At 36.2% G+C, this 23,985-nt stretch overlaps 1 protein-coding gene across 1 annotated transcript in view; it reads left to right on the top strand.

Moving 5' to 3' along the window:
* The first annotated feature begins 8,468 nt into the window (after positions 1-8,468).
* LOC129750525 (scavenger receptor class B member 1) overlaps positions 8,469-23,985 on the top strand; it is a 144,455-nt gene continuing 128,938 nt past the window's right edge. The window contains exon 1 of the mRNA XM_055745482.1: positions 8,469-9,474. The gene's annotated coding sequence lies outside the window, so the exon portion shown is untranslated. The remainder of the gene's footprint in view (positions 9,475-23,985) is intronic.

The raw sequence follows: 23,985 nt of genomic DNA, 5'->3' as shown, positions 1-23,985 counted from the left end.
ACAATTTATTTCTGTTCAGATAGCCAAGCAGCTATCAAATCACTCAGTGCTTCCAGTTCTAGATCAAAACTGGTAATCGCATGCCGGAAAGCAATCGAAGAACTTGCTGAAGGCAATGGATTAAACCTTCTATGGGTACCCGGACATAAGGGAATTTTTGGAAACGAATGCGCCGACGAACTCGCTAGAGCTGGGTCGGAAAAGGAATTTTACGGACCAGAGCCGGCTGTCCCAATATCACCATGTTGGTTCAGAAACCAAATTCAAACTTGGTCCTCTAACCAGCATGAACGATACTGGGAAGAGTTGGACACCTGTCGTCAAACTAAATTATTTTTAGAAAAACCATCTCCAATCATATCGAGTTACTTATTAACTTTAAATAAATCTCATTGCAGCATCTTGATCAGAGCACTCTCCGGTCATTGTAAACTCAACTATCACATGCACAACATTCAGCGTGCTGAATCTCCAGTATGTGGTAGTTGTGAATCAGATGTGGAAGATCCCTTCCATCTTATATGTAACTGTCCCTCATTTGCCAGACTACGTTTTCGTACTCTGGGATCTTACGCTTTAAGCGAATCTGACTTTAAGAAATTAAACCTAAAAAACATTCTATCATTCCTTACCGAATGTAGAAAAGAGCTTTAATGCTAATAATCCCTAGCGGAAAGGCTTTATGCCATCTTACATAGATTGAATTTATTTCTTCCTTTTATAGGTTTTTCAGGTTTCTCAGGTAAATGATGAAATCTTGGATAAAAAAAGGCTAGGCACAATTTTCCCGTATGTTTGGATAACGTGCCGCTATTAAGCCTACCCCCATTCTGATACCTGATACCTGAAGATACGAAATGTTTTCGACTGATGAATACATCTTGCTCGAATTTTCCGATTTTGCTTGAACCATTTCGTAGTAGGCTGCTGACGCCGATGAACTTATCAAGGGAGCTCTCATATATGAGTTACTGCCGATTCGAGCAGCTCGAGAGTGCTTTGATTATATTCACCACGCAGAGAAAAACGTTGTTTTATTCTCACTTGTAGAGGTTTCTGAAACCTGTACGTACCTGTTGTACTTTTTTCTATGCCAATGGTTCTGCTACTGTCCACAATTTTTGACACTGAAGTTTTTGATGAAGACTGTTTAAAGAAAAACGTTCCAATTTTTCTTGTTTATTGAAGTATCCGTTCTCGTTCTTCTCTCGAATGTTATATAATCTGATTTGAAGGTTTCTTCTTGAAAAAAATCTTAAGACTGGACACTGGACGAAGTAAATACAAGATAAAACGGCACAGAATTGGTGATGTTTCTTTCATCGAATAATAAAAAATAATGTCCCGCTTATCGAACAGTAATCAAAATATCATTTAATGAAAATTACTCAAATTTCGCTACGCTACGCTCTTCACAGTTTAGAACTGGCGATGTTTTAAATTTACATTTCTCAATCGTTACCCGGCATTCACGAATCGACGACATAGGTTCTTCATAGAATAATGTTGAATCAGGTGGAACCGATGCAAAATTACAAAAAAATATTCGTTCAAAACTCTGTAAAAAAAAATCTTAAAACAAAGTGAGATTAGAGATTAGAAATGTTAAATAATAAGTGTTAATAAACATGCCAGAAAATTGGCACGCCTTCGCGCAGTGGTTCAAATCCCCAAAAAGCTGAAAAGTCCATTTTTCAAGTCAGCAACAACCAAACTTTTATGCAGGATTTGAATCTCCAATATTCAAGGAACGTTTCGATGTAATTAGATACTTTCTAAGATTTTTTATACGCTTTCCATGGAACAAACAAGAGCGATAATCAAAAAAATATGATTTTTCATTCTTTACTCCAAACGATTAAAACAGGCTTCTATATCAATAAAAATTCATAAATGTCTATACCGAAGTGATATATTATAATCTATTTTACAGTTTTGAGTTGAAAAACATCCTCCATATTTTGAATACGATAGCTTTGAGTGGAAAGCTGTTTAGTTCAAAAATTAAAATTTATACAGAGAATACAATATAATATTTATAAAGAGAAAATCAAGCAATTTTTGCTTCGATAAATATGCAAATTCACCATAAAACATCAGTTTTGATATTCATACAACTAACGTAGAGAAATTTTTGAGCCCATACCTAATTTCAACAAAAATATTCATATATAATTGAAAAATGTTCAGATTTCCAGTCTAAAGCTCAAATCATGTTTTTGCAATCATAAAAATGTAGCGAAGTTAGAACAAATTTCAATTTTCAATTTTTTTTTCAACTTTTCGCATGAACTCTTTACCAAAAAAGCTTTTTATTAATTTTTTCCAACACTGACCACTTTTTAAGAAGTGTTACCAAAAAAGTTTAGAATTTGATCACAAATTTCAAACTTTTGTTTAAAAATTTTCTGCTGATAAAGAATATCCCCCCTCAAGTTTATTTTGTGTTTCTTGTTCTTCGAAATGCAAAACTTCACATTCAGAAGGGTTTTAACAAAGTACACAAGACCACAAAACTTTTCACACATACATCATAACATAATCTCTTTTAAAGTTCTATTTAAAAGAAACAGTTTTCATCATTTGTCCTTGTCAGAACGATCATGAATTTTTGGTAACTCTTTTAAAAATTTCCAAAAAATAATTACAAGTAGGGTAAAGGATCCTAAGACAACGGCTTAAGGAAGCTTTTTTCATTATTTCAATAGAATTGCCTTCCACGTTGTTTTAAAACTGATGTTTGGTAATTGAACTATATTTCTAATATTGTTTTATGAAACTATGAAGGAAATAGATCAATCCATTACGTACTTTTTAGTCAATTTATGATTTATTTTCCTCATTCAAGTTCCTTCATTGTCGTACCAGGTTCCTAATTCCGTCGTACAAGGAGACCGAAGTTGTCTCAATTTATTCCACCCTCTTCAGAAATACATTTAAAATTTTGCGGTTGCGGTTCATGCAATTGGCATTAGCTTACATCGAACGGATCAACCGCACAGGATAACAGCAGAAGTTCTTTCAAGTAACCAGTCGCAATAAGCCATGAAACTAGGATAGCTTTATTGTAAACCGGTCTACCATTGCTTGGCTAATGCAGCTGTAGGCAGCAAAATATTATACCTTCTATTCAATTATACCGAAATTGTCTCAAACTATTCCTCCCTCATGAGGTATAGATTTGAAATTTTGCGGTTGCGGTTAATGCAAATGCTATTATTAATTCGCACGGATCAACCGTGCAGGATAACGGCAAAGTTCGAATGAGTTCTAAGTCGCAATAAAATGGTCTTGCCAAGAAATCTCAAGGTAGCGTTATCGTAGCTAGGTACCATTGCTTGGCTAAGGCAATTGCAGGCAGCACAATATTAGACCTTACAAATTGAATCCACCCTGCAAATGGGTTTTCTACCAACACACTCTCCAACGGACAGGGCTGCCATGATCCAGGATTTGTCTGTAAGATAAAATTTCATAACATTTATACAGACATTTAACACAAATTACAATGCACAAATTTACACAGAAAATACCCATATTTAAAGAACATCAACATTTTTAATAGAACTATATGTTTTTCTACGTAATGAGACTGAAAAGTAAGACATTTGAGGAGAGGCAGAATCACATTTGCGTTTTGTCAACATGTGTATACTTATGCATGTGGGAACCCTGGCGAAGGATATCGATACAAAGCAACGCCACATTGATGCGTGTAATGCGCATTAGACTGGTTCAGCTCATCTATTCGAGTTCTTTTACGAGCGATAAAACTTTTCGACTTTTTCATTCAAACTGTAATATGTCAAAAATGACAAAACATCTTTTGTTGAAAATTCACTGAGAATTTATAAAATATTAAGCAAACATGAGTCAAGTTTTAAAACTTATATGGTAGAAATCAGCATAAAAAAGGGGTTCGATTTTGTTTTATTTTGAACGACTTTATGTACAAAAAATCATATCTTCCGATTTTTTTTTATCCAAACTTGTATAGAGATCCAAACCAGAGACTCGTAAACTCTTATTTCAAAGTTTAAATTATTCATTCATCTAAATTCTCTTGTCATTTTGAACTTCAACGGGAGTTTCTAGCATCGATTTTCCATGCATCGTCAAAATTCAATAGAAATCGAGGTTATCGGTCCAGGAATTGATTTTTTTTTTCCTCGAGTAGTTATTGATTCCCATTTAGAAAATTTCTGAAAACTGGAGAAGTTTAAGTTTTAGTTTTCAAGGATCTCTCAGTGAACATTCTGTAGAACATAGCGTTTGGTCGTATGTAAGATATTGCAGTTTAAATGAAAGAAGTTGGAAAAGTCTAATTTTCATATAGTTGATGTATCTAATGTTTCAAATACTTGAGAGAGGTTTAGTGTCATCAGATAACCAAGAACAAAAATAATCAAATCTTAACATATAAAATTATGAAGAAACAATGTCATTGGAGTTGAACGTTAGAAATGTGTTAAGTTGGAGATATTTTTGCATGCACTCAAACGTCTATTAAATTATGCACGGTACTGGTAGTAAATAATTTGTAAAACACCAACCACTTAGCTAAAAAAGCCATCAATTCTATGTTCATTTAAAACCATGCATTATAAGCAATGCTGAATACATTCAAGTAATTTATTAATATAAAAAGACTTTTTGCACTTATCTCCCAGCGAATCTAGTTCCTAGCTTCAAAATTACTTTATTGTGTTGTGATTACTTAGAAATCAATTATGTTCATTCTCGATGAGTCCGACTGTGGTCAGCAAAAAATAGTAAAAATGAACCGGTCTAATTCCAATTCTTGCAAAACGGTTTCCTATTCCTGTCGCAAAATTACGACGAATTATGGGGCCCGAGCGATTCGATTTCAATCGAAAATTGACAAATTTATATAGTTCAGATTAGTTTGAAATATTTTTTCTAATTTTATTTTAACACTTTTCTGTTGAATTTGATGATTTTGATTGTTATATGCATTAACAGGAAGCGTTAAAACAAAGAAACACGTTGGGGGGATCACTAAGTTCGTCTTTCAATATGGCGGGGTGTGCCAATAATTATTTTCACTTCGAGATATCAAAAAAAATATCTTTAAAAATAGTTTTAAAAGTGACAAATTTGTGATAGAAAATAAATTCCCAGGCGTAAGTTTATCATGTGAAGTAGTCTATTAAAGTGGAAAGTGATTTTTCGGGTCTAAAACATGCATTCATGAATTAAGACGAATAAGAGGGATACGACGGAGGAGAGTACACCTACCCTAGCAACTTTAAAGCCAAATTTCAACGCTTTTGAAGTGCTCTTTCAATATTTGAAACAAAACATGGAATTCTTTTTTCTATTTCTATCAGTTTTTTTAATGATCATATGTATAAGAAATAACTCATTTTCCAAACTGTACTTTGTCATTACAAGCATTCAATGATGAATTGATCTTATTGTTTTACTAATATATAAAGTAATTATTGTGAAATTTAAAACCCAACTATTAAAGGAAGAATTTTAATACTAAATATGATTTTATCTCTAACTTTCATCATTGACACTCGTGAAATAAATTTAATTTTTTTCTAATCAAACTAAATTCATTTATTAACTATGTGTGTTATATGAATTCTGTTGTGTTTTAGGTTCAAGATATTACAGTGAAAATTTTCAATCAACCTTTAAATTAAAAACGAAGTAAGGAAATCTAAATTAAATTGAATGAAAGTTAACAGACATTATCAATCTACTAAATTAGCTTTAATCATGGTTTATTGCTGATCTAATCTGCTGAAATTCATTTCAGATTCGGATTTTTTTTTTTAATTTGGTTTTTGAATTCTATTTCAGTGTACTGATTTTTATGTCCGAAATTTGAAATTCTACTAAATTACTGGTTCAGAGAAAACCACATAAAATTTAATATTTTCACAATGACTTTTCGGATTTATTGAAATTGTGTTTTTGTAATTGTTTTTTTTTATTTAAACCAAAACAAAAACGGCCGATCAATTCGGCGAAACTTTCAGGCGTTACTGGAATCGAAAACAAAAAAGGGCAAAACACGAAGATAAATTAAATCTAAAATGTGAAAAATGAAAAAATGTGAAATTCTTGATAACCAACGAACAACGAGTGAATATAATGCACATTTCTTGATTTTATTGATCAAAAAGATTTGACTAGATGTTCCGGAATTTCAAACGCGTTTTTCTCGATTCAAGTTAACTGCGAGTTCGCCCTTATGAAATGCTTAGCTAGAAATACAGCTCAAATACAATAGCCTATTGAGGTCTGTTTTTCTAAGTAAATTAGAGCTGAGAGAAGAATATGAAAAAAACTGTTCTTTGTAAGTTTGATATACGATACAAGACAAAATAAAGTTCGCACTTACTATTAAATTGTGAGATCCTTGTATATTTTGTCACATTAAGAACATAAACTTAAAATATTCTGATGAATTTTAGTAGTTCTATTCAAACACTATCGAATGGTAAAAAAATTTGGTCGAAAAAATGCATATCTTCTTCTCAATTAAGCAAAGTTGTAGTAAAAATAGTTTTCGCATGGACAAAATCAAGTACGCACTCTTAATATCCTTAACAGATTGGGTCTACAAAAACGTTCTCTTATTCTACTTTCTTATCACGAATAAGCTTTCAAAAAACCATAACTTTGTTGTACTTTTGATGTTCAACTGAGTTAGAAACCCAAGTTTTATTTTTAAAGGTCAAAAAGTTACACCAATAACTGTCTAAACATTTAAAAAAAAAAAAAAAATAGTTTGTATATTCATTTATCCTTTACATAACGTGTGTTCGAAGCTTATCACCCTAAAAATGCATTGATTAGATTTGTTTTTTGTTAGCCATTTCGTGGAATGGTTATAGGCACATTTAACTCGAGAGGCACATCCAGGATAACTTTCTCCTATTGTAGTAGTTTAAACATCATTATTTGTTATTTCAAAATCAAATCGTTGTTCTCGCAAATGGTTCAATGGTTCAAATCAGCTCTTTTGAATTTTTGAATAACAATTTTCTTTGAACTTTTGTACTATGCTCATGCCCATCAAGTCATGAATATAGGTAAGTATTTCTTTTGGAATAGAAACATGGCTTTTATTAAAAGCTTCCTTAAATTCAACTGTTGCATGGTTTCTTTAACCTCTAGAACTTCTTCGGGTTACTTATAAAAATATTCTTTCAATAATATATTTTCTACTTATTGATATGGCTTTGAAATACACTAAAGACTAAAAAATCATGTTTTAACTTATAACCATTTATTTTACAATTCCTAGAAAATAAAGTTTAGATGAAATTTGTATTAACAACTTAACGCCAATCATATTCATTTCAAAAACACGCTTTGAATTCAATATACTTTGAAACACTTTGTCTATATCCACCATTAGGAACAGATTGAAAAAAGTGTTCCTGTTTATGAACATAGCATTTTTTCAGTTCTTACTTCAAAAACATGGGTTTAAACGTCTAATTTCAAAAACTATTGTGATTAACAATTCGACAAAAATTTTCAAAAAAATTGGTAGAAAAATTTAGGTAATATCTTCCATTTCTAAAACTATGTTTTTTAAGAAACATGCTAGAAATCCCGTTGAATTTGGACATTCTTTGAAACAAACCGGTTTTTACTTAAAAAACCTTAGGAGTTAGAAAACTAAACTGTATGTTTGATTAAAGTTCACATGATCCATTACATTATCAGTTGTTTTGTAGTTGTGATAAGTCGAAAATAACGTCACAAACAGTCAAAATCAAACGATATGTTAACATTAGGCACACATGCCAAATTAGGAACACCCACTCTACCTGTTAATTTGATGATACTGGAAATAAACTTAGCATGTTCACGTCGACTAGCTACATCAAATCACTCACGATTTTCGCGCCAACACAGAATTCATCCAACCCCCTTAGAAGAGAGAGAGAGTGCCCGAGATGCCGACTCGATCTCTCAAAGCACCACGCGGTCGGTCCATTCGATAATCATGAGTGGCACCCACCACCTGAGTTTTTCCGCCTAACAACAACAAAAACTGCGCCAAACCACGCGTTTTGGTCTGTTCATTCGAAACTACTTCGATCGTAAGTACACGCTTAAGTTGCTGAACTCAAAGTAGAGTGACTGGTCGACTGGACTGATCGACCGGTAAGAAACCAACCCCCTGGACGAGTTCATGAGCAGACCGCACGGATTTTCCACCCCTTGAGCCGTGTGGTGTGTGATATTACTACTTTTGCTGCTGCTGATGTTTACAGTGCCGTACTTGCTATATCGGTACTTGCTTATACTTACCTGTTTGTGGCTTTGGGCTGATTCTGAGCCTGCTGCTGACTGACTGACTGGCTGACTGCTGATGATTGCGCCGAGTACGGGGCAAGTAAGCAAACAAGTAAGTAAGTAGGTAAGTACACTAGCTAGAAGCTCGCCCCTAGTAGTTTAGTGAATCGTTGAATCTTTGCGCGAACGGATCGTTTTTATTTCGGGGGTGAAGAAGCACACACACGGGCTTTGCTTTTCTACTTTTCTGATCGTTGCTCAGCTTGGCTCAGTTTGGCCTGGCGGCGTACTACATTTCAGGCGTCGTCGTCGTTCTGTTTCTTTCCTCAAAAATTAACGCGATCTAATCCTGACTCCGTCTGTCCGTCTGCCTGCAGTTGCTACATTCTGGATATCTAAGCTCGCGTACGCTCATACGGATCTTAGATTTCGCGGAGTTCGGTATCGCGTTAAGCTGCTCGTCTGGCGGAATCGCGCGTTTGTCATTCGGTGGTGAGCCTCCTCGAATTTAGGACGTGCTTCTCGTGGTCCAATTTTTTGGTGGAGTTCTTGCGCTGAGGATTATTTTTTCGGATTTTGGAAATTGCCATCAAAAACAGAACCGTTTATTGATTTTTTATTAAAAAAAAAAAAAGATCGAAAATTTGTTGAAAAGTGTTGTTCTGGAAGCGTAAGAATATGATCCTACAGTTGATCGATTCGTTTTCGAGATTGTCAGGATTCGTAGTTAACTTCCGCTGGAAGTGAAAGTGGTCGACGTGATTCTGAAATTTATTGAATGTACCTTCGTATTTAACATTGAGCGGAGAAGAGGAATTATTTGGAAATTATTTGATATTGGTCAACCAAGTGTTACAATTAAAAAAAAGTTTCAACTCAAAAAGTGATTTTAAATTTTTTACAAAAATATTTGAATGATAACAAAAATGTGAAGTTGGTGAAAAATAATTTGAAAAGTTTCATGTGAAAATAAGCAAAAATTTTATGTGAAAATATTTAACAAAATTATTTCTAAAACCTCAACTAGTCCCGGATACTAAAAGGAAATTAATGATTTGGAATAGTGAATCATCTTGACATTCACAAGCACCACCGAGCATCCAGTTGTTGAAAATCGATTTTGTGGGATTTGCAGAAGACTTGTTAAACTCTTATTTTGAAATAATTGCCGTCGATCAAAAGGTAAGTGAATGAAACTTTGTAAAAACCAACACTAACATAATTTTTATTTTATTTTCTATTCATCAGAATGCGCCAAAATGATAGACTATTTTTCATGAAAAAAATATTTCGAGCTTTTTGATGACCTTTCTTCAATTTTACTGAAAAATTTATTTTTTTTTCAATTTAATAATTTGAATTAAAAAATTTGACCCTTTATAAATTTCTTCGAATCTCAATTTCAATTTTCTGTCAATTTTTATTTCAAAACATTCATCAGTGTAACTCAAGAAACCATTGATACACTTTTTTTTTAGAAAATATGAGACTTACAAGGCAGAAAAATTTAAAAAAAAAATGTCATTTATAAAATTTAAAACATTTATAAGTAAAATTTAAACTCAGTAGATAAATTTTAAAACTCCGTTTTTTTTTTAACTTTTAAACTTTTATCATCATTATTATTTTTATTTACATATTTCATTCTTGCAACGTAAGATTTTTTATTATTATAATGTTACTAACTTTGTTAATATGAATCAAACTACGCGGAAAAAATCTATCTTGCAAGATTGAGCTGCTTTTTTATTTCCTGACCAGATTTTGTTACCTATTCAAAGGAATCAATTGATCCCATTGAATGCTGCTATGAGAATCGAAAACCACTTAAACACTTAACAGCAGTGGTGGTTGAAGGTACATTACACAAATTTGAATCAAATTATCTCTCAAACGATTGGATAGTTTAAAAAAAGATTAAATGTTTATTTCTTTGTGAAATACAAAATCAAGTATTTTTTTAATAAAGCAGTATTTAATTTGATTTTAATAACTTTTTTTTCAACATATTTGGAAATCCTGTAAATTTTTGTATTCATAATAATCATCGTGCACTTCATGAATTTTGTTTTCTAGAGAAATCGTAGATATAAATAAAAAAAAATTTAAAAGTTAATTCTGAACACTAATGAATAATTATTTGAATAAGGCCTAAAAAATAAGCTAAGGTACACCGGGGTAAGTGGAGACGATGGCTATTTAAACAATACTGTGAACTATTTTTGGAAACTTTTGATGCAGAATGTTAAATTTTCTTGTAATCTATCCAATAACTGTAAAAGAGAAACGGTTCCGAAAATTTGACTTTTTGTTAATTTTCTATTTTAAACTAAGATGTGGAGGTGACAAGCATCTTTTTCAAACTCAAATTTCAAATTCGCAAAATCTAAAATTTTGTCTTCAAACCCTACCTGGGGTAAGTGAGGACAGCTTTCGGATCATAAAAAGTTGGAAAAAGTACTTGTTTTTTTTCTGGAAAAAGTATATATTTTCGCTAAAATCGAAACTTAACTTTTTTCAAAATTTTGGACGGTTCGAGCCATAAAGTATTGTATTCAATCAAGAAAACGCAATTTTGTTGAAAATTTACTGAGATTCAAAGGGAAAATTTACCGTCCCCACTTACCCCATACCAATTTGCGCTTTATTCAAATTTACAGGTACCAAGATCTACCAAGACGAACTAAGATCATTAGGTTTGAAGATAATTCTAATCCCTTGGCAATTGCTATACCAATACCGATTGCAAAACTCATCGGAAATAATTTTCAAGAGTAAGCTTATATAATCCAAAGAAAATCATGAGGGACGCCAGCAAAGATAAAACTCAAACTCTAAGGTATTTGAAACTTTACTCGGTTACAACCCATATAAGGACAGGTCCACTAAACCAGATTCGGGAACAAGGATCTGGTTTTGTTTTCTTCCTTCTTCTACAAACTGCTACAGTTCATCCCTTTTCCCTGCAGTTTCACAACAAGACGACACAAAAATCCACGCACTGTTATTCCGTCGACCCAGACGATCGTGGCAGTTCCGATAAATTCCCTTCACCTAGTTGGCTGACTAGCCCAAATCGGTTCCTGTTGGCCTTCGAGGGGGAGACCAGAAATGTGACTGATCACCATCGAAACCCTTTTAGGGGTCCCCAATCTTCCTACTTCATTTCATTGGGGCGACTTGCACTTCAAAAAAGTGATGCAAAACACTAGCCATTTAGCCTGGCTCTAAAGTTCGACGACATTTCCTTTCTGCTTACTTAAAGAGACGCCGCCGCCGACGCCGCACTGATTCATTCACAATGTTGGAAAGCGCCCCCATGTGATTGCGACCAATGTCGCGATGCCTTAATCAATCATTTTTAATCTGAAGGAGGTGCTTTTCAACACCTTGAGCTCTAGTTTAAATAACAAAAAGGAAGCTCAAAATTGGTATGATCATTATGTAAAAAACTTTATCCAAAACGAATCCCCGAATAATCTATCTTAGCTAACTTTTGGAAAAATTCACAACACACAAACAAGAGGTCTGTTCTCATTCATTTTGCATGATGCTGTCACCTTTTTTGCCCAATGGTTTACTAATACAATGAACATTTCGCTTAAAAATTTTCTCGGCTAGAATGAAGTTTTCCAAAAAAAAAAAAAATAATATGAGCTAAATATCTCAACTCACAAATCACTTCGGTCAAAACCAACTGTAGATTTGGATTCCTGAAAAATCCCATACGATTGGATTTATTCCTGTTCAGTCAATATTTAGCTGCGATTTTTGTTATAGCTAAGGAATCCAATTATTTTCCACTATGCAATGATAGTGAAGCAACCGTCACGATTATCGTATAAGTTTTTTTTTTATTTACAAATTGCTTTATCAAAACAAATTACTTAAGTTTTCATAATCATCGAATTTTACTGTACATTTAACTGTAGAATTCAGAGCAGTATTAAATTCATTTTTAATATGAACTCGAAACGAATTTACAAAACCTCTTCCAGTAATGTAAACAATCGTTTTGCGATATTTTCCATATTAGAATATTCCTCTATTTAGTTTTAACGAAAAAGGGTGTTTCAAAAATATATATCAAATGTATTATGGATGTATAAATTCAAAATTACCTTAAAATAACCGGATATGTTCTTAAATATACTTTACAGCACTATTTAAAAATATGGTGGTTTTAAAATTTTAATAGAAATATGTCTAACATTAAACCATAAATTCCAGGTCCGGCTATAACTTAAGTTGCCAGTAGGGGTCCTCTGACAAATGGTCATGAGTTCAAGCCCAACAGTGAACAACATTTTTAAAATCTTCTCAAATCATGTAGTGCTTTATTATTTTTGTAGTCTTCCGTCTCACGACATAACTTGACGAACATAATTCCTAAAACTTACTCGGTCCATGGCAACCGTTCTCCAATTTCTCGGGCACCCCACGTTCGTAGCAAACCCATGTTTTACAGGACAGTCGTCCGGCATTCTCGAGACATATCCTGCCCAGCGTATCCGGCCAGCCTTAACCACCTTCTGGATACTGGGTTCGCCGTAGAGTCTGCCAAAGATGGTTCTTAACACTCGTCGCTCGAATACTCCGAGTGTACGCAGGTCCTCCTCGAGCAATATCCATGTCTCGTGCCCGTAGAGAACAACCAGTCCAATGAGCATCATATACAGGTTACACTTCGTGCGAGGGCAAAGTCTTCTCGACCGCAGTTGCTTGTGGAGTCCATAGTAGGCACAACTTCCGCTGATTATTCGCTGCCGGATCTCACGGCTGATAACTATCATTTCGGATTCGGTCTGTCTCGTATCCGGATAATTCATCAACCCAATCCTTCCTGCTTCGCGTTTCAGTTTGTGATAGATCTCCTCTACCGCCACAGATGATCAGCCGACTATATCAATGTCATCGGCAAAGCAGATAAGTTGACTAGATCTGTTGAAAATCGTGCCCCGCATTTCGCCCACGCACCGCTTGTCGAATAACACCTTCTAGAGCCACGTTGAACATCATGCAGGATAGACCATCTACTTGTCGAAGCCCTCTGCGTGATTCAAATGAACTCGACAATTCACCTGAAATCCGCACACAGCACTGCGTTCCACCCATGCGTAGGGACTTGGTGTTCACGGCATTTTTGGAGGATTTGCCGTAATGTGAAGATCTGGTCCGTCATTGACCGTCCCTCCATGAAGCCGGCCTGGTGACTTCCTACGAATCTGTTTGCTTGTGGCGTTAGGCGGCAGATTAGCATTCGGGACAACACTTTGTAAGCGGCATTTAGGACAGTGATCACTCGGTAGTTCTCACAGTTCAATTTGTCGCTATATAACTCCCTCCTTCCACTCCTCCGGTAACTGTTCTGTGTCCCAAATCCGGACCATCAACCGGTGTAGGCTATCGGCCAACTTTTCCGGGCCCTTTTTGATAAGTTCAGCTGCAATGCCGTCCTTTCCTGCCGATTTAATGCTATTCAGCTGACAAATTTCTTCCTTAACTTCACTCATAGGCAAACAGACGGGACACTCTGTTTCCGGTTTTTGCAAACCGGTTCAAGATTTCTCGAAGCTAGGCAATGTCGCCACTAGGGTGCACTAGTCTGGATATTAAATCTTTTTCATCATAGTAGCAGTTTGTTTTTTAATATTCTCATGGAGCCTTACACCCATAAAATTTAGAAGGAAACAAAGTACGTCGTATCTATAGTATAAAGTGTCTCAAGTTTTTTTTTATTTAAAATTCCCAAAAACCTCGAAGAAACTCCACTTCCAGTGTCCAAGTACCAAACATTCACACGGATCCTGATTTTATACGAAAGAGGTGGTAACTGATAGTTGCTGCTGGAGTTGTTTTTTTCGATGCCTCAACAAACGATTGTTCATTTTGATCGAAAATAATGAAAATCGTCAAACGCTGCCGAGTGTATGAATTCTGTGATTTCTGTGATTTCTTTTAATTCCAATTGGCAAGAGTTGAAAGAATTTTTCAACGCAAGAAAATAAGAATTATAATAAGAAAAAAATCAAATCGGTTTTTTCAAATCCTTATAATCTGGTTGCAATCGTGAGGTTTTTTGCAAAGAAAATGCAAAGGAAGTTTCCTACTGCAAATGATTTTGTTTTTTTTTTGTTGAAATAAACTTCAATCTGCTGTATATTTACTTTAAAACAAATGATGACTAAACAAGACTTTTGAATAGCTCCTGTTGATCCTGAATCCTGTTGATTAGCTACTGCCCAAAACCGCATAGTAAACCAACAAAAACTCAATCATGTGAATAATTTTCTTTTTAACTTATGAAAAGTTCAACCAACTATAAGGATTTTAGGTATAAAAAAGTAGGTAAAACGCGCTTTCTTAATTGAACTTAAGATGCATGATTTTAACAATAATCCATATCTGATTGTTTACTTTATTTTATGAAAAGTTTGATTTCATGGGTGTCATGATGGTTCCACATTTCCCACATTTCCGTGAACCAGTTCACGGCTGCATTTTGTCATAATAGGCAATGTCGATACTAGATGGCAATATGTAAGACGTTTTGCAAAAATATTGTAGATTGTTCTTCAAAGTGTCATGCCTTTTTGTCTGTGCTTCACTTATCGTTGGAAGTGGCTCCTCTACGTCGTTGGCTACGCCGGCGATGTACCTTCCCTCACCGTCTTGATCTCCTGCATGAGCGCCGTTTAGGTGTTCATCGAAGTGCTGCTTCCATCTTTTGAACACCTCACGATTGTCCGTCCGAAGCTGATCAAAAAGAATTTATTTCTAGAAAAAAAAAACTTTCCTTAAGCATTTCGGGTCTTATGAGTAAAGGTGGATATGAGTAGTCAATCGAGCTAAGCTAAGCTAAGCTATTCCCACTTTCAAGTTTTTATACAAAATTTCGGAACTAAATGTGGACTTCACATTATCGTTTTACAAGTAACGGTGTGTTTGTTCATGCAAACACGGGTTGAAATTCAAAACATTAAGAAAAAAAAAAACTATTAACTTTTTTTTACAGATTCTGTATGTATGATTATTAAAGTTCAATATATTTTACCAAAACTGTAAAAATACTTGTTGAATTTTTTTTATTAAACAATAGAACTTCCTTTTTGCCATGTGTCAAAAGCAAACTACCTTCAAACTGCACTGATTTATTGATCTATCTGCTACTTCGTCAATCGTACGTAAATATTACTCAATATGCTAACTTAGGAGCACTTCCCCCAACCGGCACGAAAATCAAAACCGCAATCACGAACGGTTCTTCCAACTCCATGAGGCAAATTTAAAATATATCTGTAAGAGACTTTCCTTAAGTATGGAGCACTTATTCCCTGCTGTGAACAACCAGCCACACGTTTTTACCACTTGGTTTCAATACATGAAGATTAAAAAATGAAAGTTATTGGAATTATCAGCAAAGCTAAAAAAAACGCGTTCGATGTCAATCAGTCGTTGCCTACTCTCTGTCGTGAAAATTATAATTATATTAGAACAAATATTTCGTTGCTGTAATGCAAATTTTTTCAGAGAATGCTGTTTTTTGCGGACTATTTGAAATTTCTAACAATTAGGTATATGTATGCGCAAATGTGCAGAACTCAGTTACATCTGAAAATCCAAAATTTTTCTAGACATACAATCTTAGGTTTATTGAGAGTTTTGCAATGTTTTCGCCTCCAAAATTATCGATCAAATATCACTGAGTAGGTATGAATTGCAAGAAACCTCTCTAGCCAACAAAATGGCATGTCCCTCCGTCACCATTCTCATAGGTCTGATGAAGCCTCGTTCGCAATCATTTCTCCATATCTAGCCGTGCGTCGCCGCTGCCACCACGAATGTCGCCAATTCTGCCGTCATCTGACGGCTGGCTCGCCAGAGTGAGAAGTTGTCAAATCGCAACCGATATCGAGTTCCACTCGGGCTCGATTTGTTGAACATTTCTTCGGTAATTTGGTGGTAATTTCCATAAATTTAACGCACTCATTGGCGGTGGTCGGTGCCGAGGGAATGAAACGCATTGGCTGGAAGGTTCCTCCTGCCCAGGGCATTTAAGTCTTCGGATTCAAGATTTATGCTAGTTTCTTCAGGCAATGAGAAGTGTTATCGGTTTGGGGGATCAGCATTGGCAGGACTGATATAAACAATCAGCTTTTTATGAAATTTCTTTATATGCTTGCACATAACAAATCTGGTTACTTTTTTTCACTTTGAATGAATGCCAACGAATTAATTTTTTTTATTTTTTACCGTCCTAACACGAGTTGACAAAAGTTTTGAATTATAATACAGTCATTATTATTCATGTGATGTTTATTTGATAATAAGTACCAGCATACTGCGATCGCTGCAGCAACAAGCTCGACACATCGTTCAAGTTTAAGCCTACAGGATGAATGAAGAAAAGTAAGAAGAAGAAGAAAACATAATAACCTTAATCATATCAATCCACACATCAGCAAACTGGCCAAACGAGGCGCAAACAGCTCATTAAGAAGAAATTTACCTTGAGTGCGATCGGCCTAGGGAATGTGTTTTGTTTTTATTTCTCATTTTGTTTACGATCGGCCCTTGGCTGTGGCTATGTAATGTATAGTATAGTGCGTAGTGGGTATGTACGAAAATAATTCCAATCCGGTATGTTGGCTGGGCTAGTTGCTGCCCCTTAACCTTAGCCGTTTGCCGGCGCAAAACCGGCACGCTGTACACTTTGGACTCTTTAGGCATCATTGGCGCTTCTTATCATGCACGCCGCTCTTTAGCCCCTTAACCCAGTCCGGCGTCCGTCGATAATTGATACGCCGAAGAACTGGAAACCCGGCGCGGCCCACTCTTTCGCTGTCATGGTTGAGTTGATCCCGAAGCCATCGAAGGCATCGATCGGTCGGTTTCGCGAGCGTAATTGAACGGGACCCCCGATGATGTTGGACGACAGCCACAAAACGGTTGGACGCCACTGCATTGGGGCACAGCACTCAGCAGTAGCGAACCTGATCTGCCTCAAGACTCTGAAGGAAAGCGATTTATTATATCTTTCGGCCGATTTGGCTACCTCGTCGCTTGACTACCCGTTTCAAGTTAAACTCCTCGCCTTGCAGTCTTCCGAATGGAACAAGTTCAAGTGGATATTTTCTCTTGCGTTGTTTTTTGTTTAGTCATGAGTGTTCTGCCTTAAACAGACATGCAAGCCAGAGGTTTCGGTAGAAGAGAGTCCCGCGTGTGATTTACGTCCTCATGAGGGTTATTTTTGTAAGTTGTCCGTACAGAGTATGTAGTGACGATCGCTGTGAGCTTTAACCTTGACGATGGCCACCACAGCATTCTTTCTTTCTTGTTACATACATATCTTTCCTGTCCGAAACGAAATTCACTTGGGACATGATAATCGCTTGGGAGACGAAGTGACAATGTGACACGTTAAAGAATTTTAATTACATAACACTTTTTGCGCTGTTTGAGGTGTCAATATTTTCGAAACGTAAAGTCAAAGACCAAACCGAAATTTTCACAGCAACGAATTTTTTTTGTATTCGATTTACTGGAAACGATGAATCAATAAAGTAATTTAAAAAAATAACGAAGACAGGAAACAGCAAAATACCGATTACCCATCAAACATTGAATATTCATCGGGTCATATTTTTGCATAATTTTGGCAAACGGCAACACAAAACTGGTTTTTAGATCAGGAATAATTCGCTCAGAATGTAAACGATTGATTTTCCGCTTCGATCTCAGGTAGGTCTGAAACTTGGACAGTGTAGAAGCATAGCGTATTTCAGGTCGGGAAAAATCTAGAATGGTGATCAACTTATGCAAAAAGAGCTACCACTCTGCTGTCCTATCATCCAAACTAACCTCGCAGAGCGAGAAATCCGTCAGGTCCAGAAATTTCTCTTTATGATTTCAAATATTGACCGGACACAAATAATAATCCAGAAATAGAACTTATTTTGTGAAAATGAATGGTTCGTAGAAATGAATATGTTTTTTTTATCTTATTTTATGAGTTCGTTGCAGAGTATCAAAAGTAACAAAAATAAACGTGGTAATTAATATCATTTACAGATGTGTAAATGAAAACCCTTTACCCTCGTCTTCTACCGGAAGAGGGAGGGGGGGGGGGGTTTAAAGTTTCCGTTAGTGAAGACATTTCACATTTCTACTTTGCTACATGGGATAGGTTTGGTTTGGTGAGAATAATGGAAGGGTTCACGGATTGCAAAGATCAAGAATAATTTCCTATCCTTTTTGCTCCCAAGCTATTTTGGAGATTGTCTCGAGAGTGCTTAGCAAGAGTTAAAAAGTGTTTTTCTGCGATGCAAAGAGGCATCGAGCCCCCCGACTAACCGATCTATCTTTGTACCGTAAGGCTTCGTCAAGATTGGTTGAAGTCATTAGACTAAATATACTCCAGAAAGGTTGAAAAGAAAAGACTTGTAAAGACTTTTTTTTTTAATTTAGAACAAAAAGAAATAAAGAGGGTGTATATACGATAAAACCATAAGATTTTTGTAGAATTAAGACATCTTTATTTTTCTTTTTTTCATTTCATATCACGAAAATTTAATCTAAATACGGGAAAATGGGGATACTTGATCCACTTTTCTTATTTCCATTATATCTTTTTGGGAAAATTTTGCAACTCACCGTCTGACAGCGTGTAATTTCAAGTAAATATGTTCTAAAAGTTGGAACAATACATGAGCTCGTAGATAAACTAGAAGAGACTAAAAAATTTTTGATACTTTTTTAGTTACAGGAGACTTGATCCTTTTTAAAGGAGACTTGATCCTTAATGCAGGGTGCCCTGACCCAAGGCAAAAATCTAGTAAAATCCAAAAGGTTCTTTAACTATGTTAGTTCTCATTTTACAGTTTGTAAGTATCAGACAAAGATAATTCCAAAAGTTTATCTACTACCCTAAAGTCATTACATACTTAAAGGCGCAATTTTCTGTTTTTTAGATAAATACAGTATTTTAAGTCCTTTTTGACAGATAATTACTGGATAAACATAAGCTATTGGACAAATATTAGAAATTTCATGATAACCAATTGTGTGAGTGGATTAAACCGATACCGCGTTATTCGTCACAAGCCAGTCGGTCAGTCAATCGGCTAGCAAGCCAGCTAGCCAGGTAGCGCGTCGTTCCCTCAGTAGTTCGAGATCGAGTGGCTCGCCGGTGTTCCTTCCGGGGTGCAGACCTCCGGACAGGTCTGTACATTTGGCGACCGTGGCAGGTAATGTCTCTTTACAATTAAAAACGAGAACATTATTTTGAGAAATTAGGACCGAAAATGTAAACAAACGTGGTCATCGATTCACGGTTAATGTATTTTCATCAAACTTGCTTGATAATCAATAAGTTTGTGAATTACTCATAGTGAAAAACACAGTGATAAAATGAGTTATTCGAAAAAAAGCAACGCTGTTAGATGATTTCCGAGGGCTATCAAGATTGCAGTGGAAGAAAAAGAGAAAACGAACAATTTAGTAAATATCTGTTTTGGCAAGTTAGCGGGTTGTGAAATAATGCCGAAACTGGAATTGATGAATTCAGCATTGAAGTTGAGAAGACGACATGATATAAAAATGAAATTCCAAGCGGGTCGCGAGGACAGCCTGAACGTATCGATAGAAATTTCAAGCGAGTTGAGAGGACAGCTTGAAATTGGAAGGCGAGTTGAGAGGACAGCCTGAAAGTATCGATGGAAATTTTAAGCGAGTTTAGAGGACAGCTTGAAATTTGAAGGCGAGTTGAGAGGACAGCCTGAAAGTATCGATAGAAATTTCTAGCGAGTTGAGAGGACAGCTTGAAATTAAAAGGCGAGTTGAGAGGACAGCCTGAAAGTATCGATGGAAATTTTAAGCGAGTTGAGAGGACAGCTTGAAATTGAAAGGCGAATTGAGAGGACAGCCTGAAAGTATCGGTAGAAATTTTTAGGCGAGTTGAGAGGACAGCTTGAAATTGAAAGGCAAGTTGAGAGGACAGCCTGAAATTTTCGATAGGAATTTTAAGCGACTTGAGAGGACAGCTTGAAATTAAAAGGCGAGTTGAGAGGACAGCCTGACAGTATTGATATATATTTCTAGCGAGTTGAGAGGACAGCATGAAATTGACAGGCGAGTTGAGAGGACAGCCGTATCGTTAGAAATTTCTAGCGAGTTGAGAGGAAAGCTTGAAATTGAATGGCAGGTTGAGGGAAGAGTATGAAAGCATTATAAGAAATTTCATACGAGTTGAGCTTGAAATTAGAAGGCGAGTTATGTAGTTTATTTGATTGTTAACCAAGCGGGTTGGAAGCACAGCTTGAGAAAATAATAATAAGAAAGTAAGCGAGTCGGTAGGACAGCGGAAGAAAAAATAATTGAAACATAGGCGAGACAGCTAAGAACGATGTATAATGGGCATCGTAATGAAACCTCAAATATGTTTTAATTTCAAGTGAATTGAACCAACGAATCGACGCGCGACCATTAAGTGAAAAGTAGGAATTGAAGCAACAAATTTTATATTTTTGAAACCGCTTTAAAGGATCGATTGAAATACGATTTAAATTTAAAGCGAGTCGAGAGGACAACTTGAAATTTGAAAAAATCGGTTCGAGAAGAGTTTTTTTTTTAAATTTATTTGAAAATAAAGCGGGTTGGGAGAACAGCTTGAGAAATGATTCGCAAGTCGAAAGCTAGTCGATGATTAAATAGAGATCTAATTTCATCGAAGTGTTTAGGATGATTTCGTTCAACAGAAATTGAAAGAGCGGTGGAAATGAGATAGAAAAAAATCTGTCACGCATTGTAGCGCAAGTTGTTTGTACCTACTTCACATCATTCCATTGATAGGATGCATGACAGAAGACAACTAGACGAATTTCCTAAAACAAAAACAAACTTGTTGTCGAATTCAATTTTTTTTTTGAAAACCTAATAAAAAGAAACGATTTTAAAACAATTTCTTGTTAATTATATTAAATTATTTTGTTTGGAATAGGAGGGGGATGTGTGAGTGGATTAAACCGATACCGCGTTATTCGTCACAAGCGTGCAGGAGCCAGTCGGTCAGTCAATCGGCTAGCAAGCCAGCTAGCCAGGTAGCGCGTCGTTCCCTCAGTAGTTCGAGATCGAGTGGCTCGCCGGTGTTCCTTCCGGGGTGCAGACCTCCGGACAGGTCTGCACACCAATGATCACGATCCATTCAGAAGAAAAATATGTCATTTCGGACTCTATGGATTAATTATACCCAAAACATACAATTCACACCCGTACAACAATACGGATCTGACGTTTGAGTTGAAGATTTGGATATTAGTTCGTAGGGAGATCTGACGTGAGCGCCAGATGTTACGGAGACTCGCAAACACGAATCGGGTCTTCCTGATCCGAGTTTCGATGTCTTTCCTGGTACCACCATCAGGCGTTATCTGGCTACCAAGATACTGGACTGGAAGCATTCCACTTTCTCAACTTGTTGCCCACTTTACTTAATAATCCCGCGCCGATCCACCGGTGCATAGGGCCGTGGTAAAATACCTCCACTGTTGACGATCCGGCGCAAGCGTCTTCACCTGGTCCCAGTCAAGATTCTCGTCGCCGCCACGAGTTTCTGGGTCTTCCTCTTCTTCGATGACCTTCTGGATTCGCCTCTCTGCCAATCTCGTTTTCATCTTTTCGCAGCGTGTGCCCAATCCATCTCCACTTACGTTCCCGAATCTCGATTTCTAGCGCCCTTTGATGACACCGGCGATGTAGTTCCTCATTTGAGATCCAGTTGCCAGGCCACCAAGCGCGGATGATATTCCGCAGGCAGCGATTTACAAATACTTGCCGTTTTCACGTCGTCAAAGCATATGTACACCAAGTTTCACACCCGTACAACAATACGGATCTGACGTTTGAGTTGAAGATTTGGATATTAGTTCGTAGGGAGATCTGACGTGAGCGCCAGATGTTACGGAGACTCGCAAACACGAATCGGGTCTTCCTGATCCGGGTTTCGATGTCTTTCCAGGTACCACCATCAGGCGTTATCTGGCTACCAAGATACTGGACTGGAAGCATTCCACTTTCTCAACTTGTTGCCCAGCTACCACAAAATTGGAAGGAACTACTGTGTTTATCTCCATAGACTTGGTCTTCCCGACATTGAATTTGAGACCTGCTGCCTTGGAGCCTTCGGTAAAGTCGTCGAGTATGTTTTGCATGTCTTGTTGTCTTTGGGTGAGCAAAATAATATCGTCTGCCAGGTCAAGGTCACTGCATTGTCAAAGGATTCCATGGCTATCTTTGGTTTGGTCTACAGTCAATCGATCCAGTCAAGATCTTATCCATTAGAGCAAGTTCACTGGTGTTGGGAAAAAGTGGTAGAAATTTCGACACTTACGGCAAATTTTGAAAATTTTGCCATGCAAAAACATTTTCAAGATCTGTGGCCTTCTAGTTTTTTTACAACACGTGTTGTATTTTCGCATGCTATGATGCAAAAATAGCAATATTTCTATCACATACGGCTGAAATGGAAACAGTGTTGTAAAAAAATACAACGCCCCAAGATCTTGAAAACATTTTTGCATGGTAAAATTTTCAAAATGTAAAAATTTCTACCACTTTTTCCCAACACCAGTGAACTTGCTCTTACAATGAGGAAAAGCAGCGGTGATGAAATACACCCTTGTCTCACTCCAGCAGTTACCGGGATTGGTTCGGACAAGGCACCGTCTACTTCTAAAGGTGCGTTTAAAAACGACGTTATTCCGTTCAATTATCCCTTTTTATCATTAAGTTGATATATTTATGAAGGTTAACTGAAAATAGACGAGAAACAAAAGGCTTGAAATGTTGAAAAAAACTAGACTGCCTGACTATGTTGCTGGTCCACAATCCTCGTGTTTAAATTATTAACAAATTACTGACCAACGGAAGGAATTACAACGATACACCTCCTTGGTCTTGGTGGTGCAAGGATTTAAATTTGCATGAAACTTTGTTTAATTTCAGGTTCTTTCGATGAATCAACAAATTAATCAGCTACATGTTTGACAAGCTCGACCAAAGAACTGACGCAGATTTCTTGAACGGGAACTGTTCGGTTGAAGAATATTGATTAAAGTTTTAAGATTATTCAAAACGACGACTGTCGGTTCTGCAACAATCTTGTACCGTTTATCCATTCAAAGCATAACAGAACGGGATAAAATTCTCGATCAACAATCAACTATCGGTCCAATCAAAATCTCAGATAACGCTGATAGCAGGCTCTAAGAAGGAGTAACTATCACAATGGATCAATTACTGGTCGGTGATTTTATGTGAATAAATTATTAACCCTTAGATCACTCAACAATAATTTTAATACACATGAACTATCAAAATTTTGAAAGTTTAAGGTTTTGAAGTTCAACGTGAACACCAACATATGAGTGTTAATCAATGTACTAGAAGAAAAATAGCTATGGAAAATTATGGTTTGAAAATGTTAATACATCAAATGTAAATGTGCTTGAAATGGGTATTTCCAAACATGAGGCTTTGTTTGGGTCTCAGTGATACTTTTGACTTAAAAACCAAACCCACCATGAACCCAGCCTACCCATTCAAACAATCCATCAAGTCCGGAAAATCCTCCAAAAAACTCGCCAAAATCTCAACAACCGAAACTCGATCTTTCACAGGCTCAGACTCAATACCGGC

Source organism: Uranotaenia lowii, chromosome 3, assembly GCF_029784155.1.
Source record: "Uranotaenia lowii strain MFRU-FL chromosome 3, ASM2978415v1, whole genome shotgun sequence".
Taxonomy (NCBI): domain Eukaryota; kingdom Metazoa; phylum Arthropoda; class Insecta; order Diptera; family Culicidae; genus Uranotaenia; species Uranotaenia lowii.
Note: the sequence above shows the minus strand (reverse complement) of the source record. Positions and strands in the feature narration are given on the sequence as shown.